The sequence below is a fragment of the Tachypleus tridentatus genome, chromosome 9 (genome assembly GCF_004210375.1).
Source record: "Tachypleus tridentatus isolate NWPU-2018 chromosome 9, ASM421037v1, whole genome shotgun sequence".
NCBI lineage: Eukaryota > Metazoa > Arthropoda > Merostomata > Xiphosura > Limulidae > Tachypleus > Tachypleus tridentatus.
In genome coordinates, this window is record NC_134833.1 from 159,186,551 (window position 1) to 159,198,198 (window position 11,648).

General features: G+C 36.2%; 1 pseudogene; it reads right to left on the reverse strand.

Annotated features, from left to right (window-relative positions):
* LOC143227543 (uncharacterized) overlaps positions 1-380 on the reverse strand; it is a 45,013-nt pseudogene extending 44,633 nt beyond the window's left edge.
* Between the last annotated feature and the right edge of the window lie 11,268 nt (positions 381-11,648).

The window sequence follows — 11,648 nt, forward strand, 5'->3', positions numbered from 1 at the left end:
CTTTAGGTCATGATAGTTAACCCTATATGGCATAAAAATATGACATTATCAAAGAGTCGTATTCCCAAATAGGGATTCGCATAATAGTGCTAGAAGTATTGAAATTCACAAATGATAATTACATTTAATATGGACATTTGTAATAACAGCAACACTACGTCTGTGTACGCCCGTGAGCTACAAAGTTGCCTTTGCAAATGTTAAGTCTGCGCAGTTGAGTCTGTGAAATAAATGCACCGGTTCTATAAATTTGTTTGAGAGCAAAGCCACAATAAGCTTTTTGCTGTGTCCATCATGGGAGTCAAGCATTATAATTTAGCATTGTTAGACTGTATACTTACCAATGTTCCATCGAAAATGCCTATTGTTTTTAAACGCATGTTTTGGTGTGTTTTCGTGATTAGTTTGTTTGTTTGTTTTGAATTTCGCACAAAGCTACTCGAGGGCTATCTGTGCTAACCGTCCCTAGTTTAGCAGTGTGAGACTAACGGGAAGGCAGCTAGTCAACACCATTCACCGCCAACTCTTTGGCTACTCTTTTACCAACGAATAGTGGGATTGACCGAAAATTATAACGCCCTACGGCTGAAAGGGCGAGCATTTTGGCGCGAAAGGGATGCGAACCCGCGACCCTCAGATTACAAGTCGCACGCTTTAACACGCTTGGCCATGCCGGGCCGCGTGATTAGTTAATTTAATTTTTTTTTCGTTGAGTTTTTATCAAATACATTGAACCTGCTGCGAAGTTTGGTTTGGTTTCTTTTGAATTTCATGCATAGCTACACGAGGGCTATCTGCGCTATCCGTCCATAATTTTGCAGTTTAAGACTAGAGGGAAGGCAGCTAGTCATCACCATCCACCGCCAACTCTTGGGCTACTCTTTTACCAACGAATGGTGGGATTGACCGTCACGTTATAACGTGCCCACGACTGAAAGGGCGAGCATGTTTGGTGCGACGGGGATTCGAACCCGCGACCCTCGGATTACGAGTCGAGTGCCTTCACCACCTGGCCATGCCGGGCCGTGCTGCAAGTTTTACTGGTTTTGAGAATTTGGTAAATTTCCGATTAAACTGAAAATTACTTTTTTAATCAAGACAGAATTCAACGTACCGAGGTCAATGCAGAAACGAAAAGTGACAAGACACTCCAGAAAGTTACACAGTGGTTCATCTTCTGTTCAGAATTTGTCTTCTACACAGCAGCGGTCATCAAGAAAGTTATTCGGAAGAGCTGTTTTAAAATGCTGATAAAATTAATCTACAGTAAAGCAATTTATAGAAATTGCGTATCTCACGGAAATATTATTTTAAACACCAATTTGTTACTTTGTTTACCATAGAAACATTTTCTGTTAGACGGTTTCATGTTTGGAAAACGGCTCTTTCGAAATATCTTGAAATTGCCAGTTTTTCTTGTTAAGCAATTAGTCGTTGTATATTCAAATTAACGACAGTTAATCACAAACAACGTTCGTGACATCTCATCCATTTTAAACACTACCATCCAGAACCTTCCAATGAAACTTCTATCTAACGAAACAATAATGAACGTTGTTGTGTTTTGACTACACGATAAGCGTCTCTGTACTAGTTGTATTACCTACCATTAACTTGTCTGGTTTGACTTTAATTATCACATAAAGCAAGAGCTGTTTTAAACCTGCACGAAATTTAAAAAACAAACAAACAATTTTATGAATCTTCGGTTTGCATACAGAATGATGTTTATATACGTGCTCTTAATGGTTCTAGAAAAACTAAATGTATGTTAATAAATATAAAGGTACAATCGAACACAGAATCTTTTGATACGCAAGTGAACACATTGAAATATCTATTGTGTGTTTTGGAGAAAAATACATGACCGAATCCAGAAAGATAACAACAATAAAACATATTTTTTGAATGATACAATAGTGTGTTAAGTTCAGTTGTAGAAATATATATATATCTATATAAACTATTAGACTATCAATTTTCAACCTTCATATGGAATGAGCATCTATACGGTTCAGATATAATCACATATACCGATGTGCATGCTTCATATTTTGACCATTATAAGAGTGACAGTCAATCCCACTATTGAATTAAGAATACCCTGTAGGAATCGAATACTGCTGATTGGTTATATTTCCTCTGATCAGCTGTTTTAGACTTTAAATGGAGATGTATTCAGCCTTATTGTCACCTAACAGTTTAATTCACGTGTTTCGTAAGCTATCGGACCCGGCATGGCCAGGTGGGTTAAGGCGTTAGGCTCGTAATCTGATTCGCGGGTTCGAATCCTGGTCGCACCAAACATGCTTGCCCTTTCAGCCGTGTGGGCGTTATAATGTGACGGTCAATCCCACTATTCGTTGATAAAAGAGTAGCCCAAGAGTTGGCGGTGGGTGGTGATGACTAGCTGCCTTCCCTCTAGTCTTACACTGCAAAATTAGAGACGGCTAGCGCAGATAGCGCTCGAGTAGCTTTGTGCGAAATTCAAAAACAAACAAACTCTAGATCTCCAACTGATTCATCAATCTTAAAAATACCCTAGAAAATATTTCCTGATATGCTTTAAAGGTTTGTTATACAAATAAGTAAAAACCGCCAAAATAACAACTAGAAGTTTTTAAACAGGTGAATATATTTGTGATCTATTTTGTTTTATTCTATAACAAAAAAAAATTATATTTTAACAAAATCCATAAGCATCAAAATCAGTAAATATTCGCCTTTTTAACGACCCATTCGCGTGATATTACGCTACCGCGAATACGGAACATAATATAACAAATATCTTTCGTTAGAAATCAAAATTCAATTGTTAGTCGTTTCTATGAAACCAGTGAAATGGCCTTTTGCATAATTTCTTAATAATGTCTCTTATGAAAGAGAGTAAAGGAGAATAGATAGGGTTATTGTGGAATTTTATTTTAACTACATTGTTGATGACGTAGAACTGTCTAAAATCACCATGGAAACAATGAAGCTGTAATTTCATTCAAAACTTTACACAAATAATTTAGCTAGTGGAAAACACTATTCAATGTACACACTTTTATTATACTGTGCTTATTGTTGTTCATTTTTATTTTATAGCAAAGCCATATTGGTCTCTCTCTGCAGTGTCTACTGTAGGAGTCTGCCAGTGGCACAACGGTATGTTTGCAGATTTACAACTCTAGAAATCGGTTTTCGATACCCGTTGTGAACAGAGTACAGATAGCCCATTGTGTAACTTTGTAATTAACTTCAGATAAACAAACAAATAATTTATCCGTGGGACAGACGTATTGTATATAAAATGAATACTGACTTTCCACGTTAAGATCCATAGTTCAATTTCCTACGGTTGATTGTACAGATAGCCCTCGTGTAGCTTTGCGCTAGCCGTCCCTAATTTAGCAGTGTAAGACTACAAGGAAGGTAGCTAGTCATCACCACCCACCGCCAACTCTTGGGCTATTTTTTTACCAACGAATAGTGGGATTGAATGTTACAATATAACGCCCTCACGGCTGAAAGGGCGATCATGTTTGGTGCGACCTGGATTCGAGCCTGCGACCCTCGGATTACGAGTCGAGTGCCTAAATCACGTGGCCGTACAGGGCCTCTCGTACGACAGGATAAGTTAACTTTTCAAATGAAACTACTATGGTGTGTTATTCAATAGTTTTCCACATTTCTAGAATACAGAAACGCTGGGATAAACGTATCGAACCTCTTCTTGGATTATTTTACAACAGAGGTAGGTGTCCCCTAAGAAGGGGTAGTTAAGACTTCACCACATGTCAGTGAAGTACTTCTGTTAGGTCAGAATTCCCGCTTCTGTTCCCAGTTTACCAATGATGTGGCGATGTGTAAGAGTTCCTACACTCCAACCATCGCCAGGACAAATTTACAATCGCTACTAAACGAAATAAAAAATACTATAATACGTGAAGAATAAAAATATTCACTATCTACAAAATCAGTTAGAAGCAGTCGATTGTTCCCAACGTTGTACTTCAACAGAGTACTGTAGTAAAATCAGCTAAATTCGTGGATCTAATCTATGATCCCAAAACTACACCGAATCAAACTTGTAAATGAAACCATGAATAAAATATGAAAAAGAACTAATTACTTACTAAGTGTGACTTACCAAACCATTGGCATAACAACTCTAAACATACTGAAAACACATAAAGCCAATTAACGGCTAATTAAAACGCAAATAAATAAACTATAAAAAGCAAAAAACTCAATAATCACAAAAGCATATAAAGTTCCCCGAACCACAAACACAACTATACCAAAACCTAATGTGTCAGACAGAGTTTTCAATAGATCAAAACATTACTTCAATAAAAATCTGAGTACAAAAGCTTCATCAAATACACTTATCTAATGTACCAAATCTCATGAACACAGAACCAAGCACTTTCCTTCATTTAAATCTAATAAAGGCCCGGCATGGCCAGGTTGGCTAAGGCGTTCGACTCGTAATCTGAGGGTCGCGGATTCGAATCCCGATTGCACCAAACATGCTCGCCCTTTCAGCCGTAGGGACGTTATAATGTGACGACCAATCTCACTATTCGTTAATAAAAGAGCAGCCCAAGAGTTGGCGGTGGATGATGATGACTAGCTACCTTCCCTCTATTTTAACACTGCACAACTAGGGACAGCTAGCGCAAATAGTCCTCGTGTAGCTTTGAGCAAAATTCAAAGACATAACAAAACAAACAGAATCTAATAAACTCGTCATATAGCCTACTGTCACCTACTACTGGACAAACCAGTAGCTCGACATTGTGTTAGTTTCACATTAAAATTATATATATGTAAAATATAATTAGTACTGTATATTTTCTCAGCAGCTAAAGAACTATTTGTGACAATAAAAATATGTTTATAGAGAACGGTGCAAAATTTAAGCATCTGATTTAAAATAATCAGTATTTTACGTCCATTTTGTGTCACTTATGTGGATACAAGTTGTGTCACTGATGTACTCACATTTCTTACCCGGGGTTCGACTTACCGCAGTGGAAACAGTTTATAGCCCAATGTGGTTCGTAAATCTTTTAAGCTTCCCATTGAATATTCGAAATTAACATTTGAAGTCGTCCATCTGGAAACCTTCCCACGAAACATTCCATAAGTTACTGCTTAGATCATTTTATTTATTACACCGTGACATTGGAGATTTTATTATTGTTCTGTCCAATGATACTTCATCTTTCTTTGTAGCTACTTCCACAGCCTCGTGTTGTTAATAAATCCCAAACGATTTGATGTGGCATCATATGAAAGTGGAAACAAAGGCCTACACAAAATAAACAAACGAATGTACTTTAAAATTAAATAATGAATAATACATTTCACTGAATCCGTAGAAGAATTCCAAAAAATAATCGACAAATTGTTAGTTGGAGGCGAAACCGTTAGGAGTTATAGAGAAATGAAAATTTTCACATTTTTATTCACTAATCACATGAAATAAATGCCATAAAAATGACAAAATATCGATTCTAAGAAATTTTCAGTTAAAGTAGAATAATTAACGTCCATAATTTGCTGCAAAATTTGAAGCGCATAAAATTGTAATTGGCCAAAAATATCCTAGAATAGATATGAAAGCCATGTTTCCGACGCTAATTTAGGATTAAGTAATCTTTGTAGTACAACAATGTTGGAAAATGGATCATTCACGCAAAATTTTGCGACACCGAAAAGGATCTCAAAATAGTGTTTCATTTTATATATTTAATAATAAAATTTGGATGTTTGCTGAAGACATCTGTGGGTCATAATTACGACAATAAAATCGAAAAATTTAATAATGTTGGCCTAAAACACCTAAAAACCTTCCCATAAGGTTTAAAGTCAAAGTTTCAAGAAACACAGTTTTTGGCTAGTAGAGTAGATCGGTCAGTATACTTTCGTTTAAGCCATAAAACTGAACAAGTGGGTTTAATCTGCTTGTTAGGTTTATGCAGTTAGCCTAGTTTGCAAGCGTAAAAATTATGTTAAAGACTATAACGTAATAGAAAATTATAAAACAAAAACTAATACGTTATCATTACATAAATTGGAAACTGAATTATTTAAACACATAACTTCAAAAAACAAGCCAACGAAAAATAACAAGAATGGGATTACAAAACTGAAAATGGTTTGAATTTCGCACAAAGCTACTCGAGGGCTATCTGTGCTAGCCGTCGCTAATTTAGCAGTGTAAGACTAGAGGGAAGGCAGCTAGTCATCACCACCAACCGGCGACTCTTGGGTTACTCTTTTATAAACGAATAGTGGGATTGACTATAACGTTATAACGCCCCCACGGCTGAAAGAGCGAGCATGTTTGGTGCTACGGGGATTCGAACCCGCGACCATCAGATTACGAGTCGCACGCCTTAACACACTTGGCCATGCCTGGCCTGTTTTAGTAGATATGCAAACTACTATATACATATATATATTTATATACTTATGTAAATTCGTGGTTAATGAAAGGTTAACTTAGGACTGAAAAGTTACTTCCCTTATATGTAATTCTAAACATGCCAATAAAACTGTAAAATATAAAATCTAAAACCTCAAACTTCTTTGTGTCTCCACATAAACCCACTTCCAATTTAGGGACAGCTTGTGCAAAGTCATTGAGTGCTTTGCACAGAGAGCAATAAACAAGCAAATAAACAATAAACATGTTAAAATTACACCACCATTCTTTTAGTTAAAAAATCACAATGTCATCATTACACTAGAGACTTTGTTTTACAAAGAAATGTGTTTAAATTGTCTTTATGTTACAATATTAAAAGTTAGTGTTTTATATTTTTGAAATGGCTTCACTTTGTGAAATAGTGCTTGTTGATTTTCTGTTGAGCACATGGTTACGTAATAAGCTATTTGTGTTGTGCCTATGACGGGTATCTAATTCAGGTTTTAACGATACAAGCCTTCAGACTTACCACTGAGTCACTCGTGGTGGGACGGAGTGGTCTCTTAGTTTTCTGGATTTTAATAGAAAGTTAATACAAGCATATTAATAAGTGTTTAAATATTTTTCTTGTTGTTTTTATTTGACGCAAAGCTACTCGAGGGCTATCTGCGCTAGCTGTCCCTAATTTAGCAGTGTAAGACTAGAGGGAAGCCAATTAGTCATCACCACCCACCGCCAACACTCTTTTACCAACGAATAGTGATATTGACTGTCACATTATAACGCCCCCAGGGCTGAAAGGGCGAGCATGTTTGGCGCGGCGGGGATTCCAACCTGCGACCCTAGGATTACGAGTCGAGTGCCTTAACCACCTAGCCAGACCAAGAGGAACGTGTAAGAAAATGTAAAAATACCAAGAGTTAAGAGACAGAAATTTAAGATCCAAGTTAAGATAAAGAGACATAACATTTAGTGAATAACTAAAATAAAAACGAAATATAATTGAAGACAACATTGATAAAGTTATCGGAAATAAATAAATAAATGTATAAAATGAAACCAGCCACACTTCTTTGGGTATTTGCTTAAGAGCTACGAGTTAAATCACAATCAACTATAAAAGGGAACTTATGTGATCTACACCAATCGGCAATACTGTTGTACCACCTATATGTACACAAGTTTAAGTATTTAGAACACATATATCATTATTTTAAAATGACACAGTTATAAGTTGTTATGTGCACTGGGCTTTTGAAATGACAATTGAAACAATGAAAAATGTTTCAATAATGTTTATATCAAAATACTAATACCAATGACTTAGAGGCCAAAAGCATGGCAGGTCAAATACCACTTAATTTCAGGGCTTCTGTGCAGCATAAGCATTTTAAAATTGTTTAAGTAATAGTTTTTGAAGGTTTCTGAGAACCCTCAATTAGATTCCTCTTGTCTCGCCGATTCGAAATGCCATAACAGAACAAACAATGCTTTATTTACTGCAGTTGACAAACTGTAGGCATCTTTGGCACTTACCCATTTTATTAATATTACAGCTTTATTTGACAACTGTGCACACTGGAAGTTAAAGGTGCATCTATATGATATAACTACGATCAAGTAAAGTAGTAAAACAATCAGAAATAAATCGGTAATTAAAGAGTATTCAGTAAGCTTATGATTTTAGTGTTAGTATTGGAGTTTATTGCATCAATTTTACCACTTAGATACTCGGTGAGTTTCAAGTTGTATATTGATCAAAGTTAAGCAAAAATTCAAAAAATGTTATGTTTTAAATTAGGCCTAAGAGTAAACTTGGCTAAAGCGTACGTTGGAAACTATTTCACTGTTGTTGTGTGTACTGAGCTTGGCATTATTTTTAACATATAACAGTTGGCGCTCTGCTCGAAATATAAATTATATTCCCTTCTTTAAAAAATCGAATACATTCTTGCCTCCAAGGTGCAATCTCGCGCCCTCTACGATTCAGCGCACCACTTGCATTACACTTTATAACACAAATTTTGTTCCTGGATAGTACGTGTGTTATTTCTTAATTGCTTATGTTGTAAAAGTACAGAAAATGGCCATTATTCCCTTCAAACTTTGCTCTTGTGACCTGGATAATGAAATTAACCTATTTTCTATGTAAAAACGGCAAATTTGCACATTTTCATTTACATAAGGTCTGAATAAGACAACAAGTGAATCAAAATTTACATGTATTTATATTAAAGTTATACAAAAATGTTTAGATGTGAGTAGGTTTTCGAAATTTGCGACTGTAATGTAAATCAGGCCCCAAATATAGTCTCCCATTAATATAGTCTCCCATCCTGTTTTCGTTATACACTCCTTGGTAGCGGCGTTCAAAGTCCAGTATATCTTAGTGGAAGCGCTCGCCTTGCTTTCTATGTATGCTGCCATGTTCTCCTTAAATTTGTCAAGATGAGCGTCAAGGATGTGGACTTTCAGGAACATCCTGCAGCCCATTTTGCAGTAGTTTTTCACCAGAGCCTTAACCATTTCCACATAATTTTCGGCCTTGTGACTGATCGCCAAGGAGCCCCTAACTACTGCGACAATGCTACTGAGCTTCTTGGATAATTCTATGCACTCCAGGATCTTCGTTATTTGTGCCTCAGACAGCTTGGGGAAGAAGTCTTGAAGGCTGCCGATTCCTTATCAAGAGCTGTGACAAATTATTTCATAAGACCCAATTTTATGTGCAGTGGTGAGAACAACACCTTCTGGAGGTCCACCAATGGCTCACACTTGACATTGTTCCTCCCCACAGAGAATTCGGTCGATTGTGGCCAGTGCTTCTTGTTGTAGTGTCCCTGCTGTCTCAAAGTCAAAGGTAACAGGTAAACTTGGTAAAACCTCCTTGGAGACCCATCAGAAATGTCACCATTTCAAAGTTTCCGATAACCTTCCAGCCATACTCATCATACTTCAAGGCTTCTAGCAGGATCTTGACGCTGTTGTATTTCTCTCTGAGGTGCACCGAATTTTAAAAGGTCTAAAATTTGTATAATATAAAACCTTACTATTCAAGCAAGCGAAAATTGTACGTCTGACTTTCTAGAGTTTTTTTTTTTTTTAAGTGCTCGCGGGTAAAATGAAGTCCCCAGAGATTGTATTGATCCACGACAGGCATGCTGAAATATGCCTTGTGGGCTTCACACACTTTAGCAGATGCTGTCACAGAGTACTTTTTCACTCTCGTTTTGACAAATTGCATCTGAAGAATGCTTGCAGCTTCTTGATGCCATCTCTGATAAAATCAGATAGGTCTATGTGTTCACTTAGGCAACTAGAACTAAACTGAAGTGGTGAGCCCCTATATATATATATTACTGTGAAAAGTTCCAGAAAATTCTAAAATGTTCTTGAAAATTCTCGTTAATTCTACAACATTCTAGAAAATTTTTCTAAGTTAAAGAAAATTCTCAGCTACTCAGCACTGAATCTACCTGGAATATTCTGGAAAATGGGTAAATTTAAAAATTTCATTACCCAAGTCAGAAAAGAAAAGTTTGAAAAGACAAATAGGTCTATTCCATTTACTTTAGGGAGCCCGGCATGGCCAAGCGTGTTAAGGCGTGCGACTTGTAATCTGAGGGTTGCGTGTTCGCATCCCCGTCGCTCGCCCTTTCGGCCGTGGGGGCGTTATAATGTAACGGTCAATCCCACTATTCGTTAGTAAAAGAGTAGTCCAAGAGTTGGCGGTGGGTGGTGATGACTAGCTGCCTTCCCTCTAGTCTTACACTGCTAAATTAGGGACGGCTAGCACAGATAGCCCTCGAGTAGCTTTGTGCGAAATTCCAAACAAACAAAAAAAACAACATTTACTTTAGGTATAAGCAATTAGAAAATAACACTTTCTGCCCAGGAACAAGAAAAAGTGAAACTTTTGTTACATAGTGTTATCTTTGGACCAGTCTTGCTCAATAATCCAATAGAGCCCATTAAACGTTACAACAATAGCATATCCAGGAACTTGAATAAAAATATTACGAATGTACAATTTATTACTTACTAAAGTGTTCAAGTGTATTTAAGTCCTCTATATTTATCAATAATTACCAGCGTATAGTCAAGTGAGGCTTATGGATTTAAATGTTTATTACAAAAACGTTAATTTTTATATTTAAAATTCACCAATGTTGACATTTTGCGTGACTACTTCAAATTTGTTCCCAAGCTACTTTCTGTGTATGAATTCATTACGAAACCTTCTCAAGATAATAAAAAATGGCGAATACGCTACTTATTGCAAAAACAAACAGTTACGTTCTTCGAACAGTTTTAAAAGAACTTGACGACACTACTGGGCAAAAGGTAAGTATAAAGGTTTAGAAAACTAACCACCAGCTTTCGATACCAGCGATTAGCATATCACAGACTGCTTAACAAGAGACAGATATGAAGTTCATATAATCGGGGCTTGTGTTTTTCTTACAGAAGACCCATCTTTTTAGCACTAGAGTTTATGAAAACTACATGTTGTCATCACGGCTATTTACACATCATCGATCAGGGTATATTTTTATATTTATTGTTAAAATATCAAAATACAAGATTTATACATGTTACCTCATATCTTAATAAAATAATATTTTGCAAAATACAATACTATTTTATTGTTTGTTGAAAATTGATTGGTATATTTACACTTTTAATTCAGCGCACGGTTATAAGACTTACTAGTTACGGAATATTTCATTGTGTTGTTTACGTCATGTCAGAGGTCGAGTTCGAACACATATTATTCAGTAAATTAAATCTTGTGGCTTGACACACATAACACAGACACAATGTGGATAAAATTAACTTGCTATTTATTTAAACTAAAGAAACTGCGGAGATTATACGTTACAACGTAAAAAAACAGTAATTTTACACCTAATTCTATATTAAGCAACATAGTTATTCTATAATAAATTAGAGACCAAACAAAACTTAAAAACAAACATTTGGCACTTTAAGAGTTGGCGGCGGTTGCCTACGTCTATTAATTAGCATTTTAACAAGGGCGGCAGTTTGATTTCTGTTAGCTTTACGGTTACTCAAAATCAAATGTAATACCCCTAAAGCTCAAAAGACGAGCACATTTGACGGTAATGGAAATCGAATCGCACTGTGGAATGACCTAGGCAACCCTCTAATTACTAGCCACAGATGAACACTTGCATTAAAGTAAATCAGGTTATATTCGTGT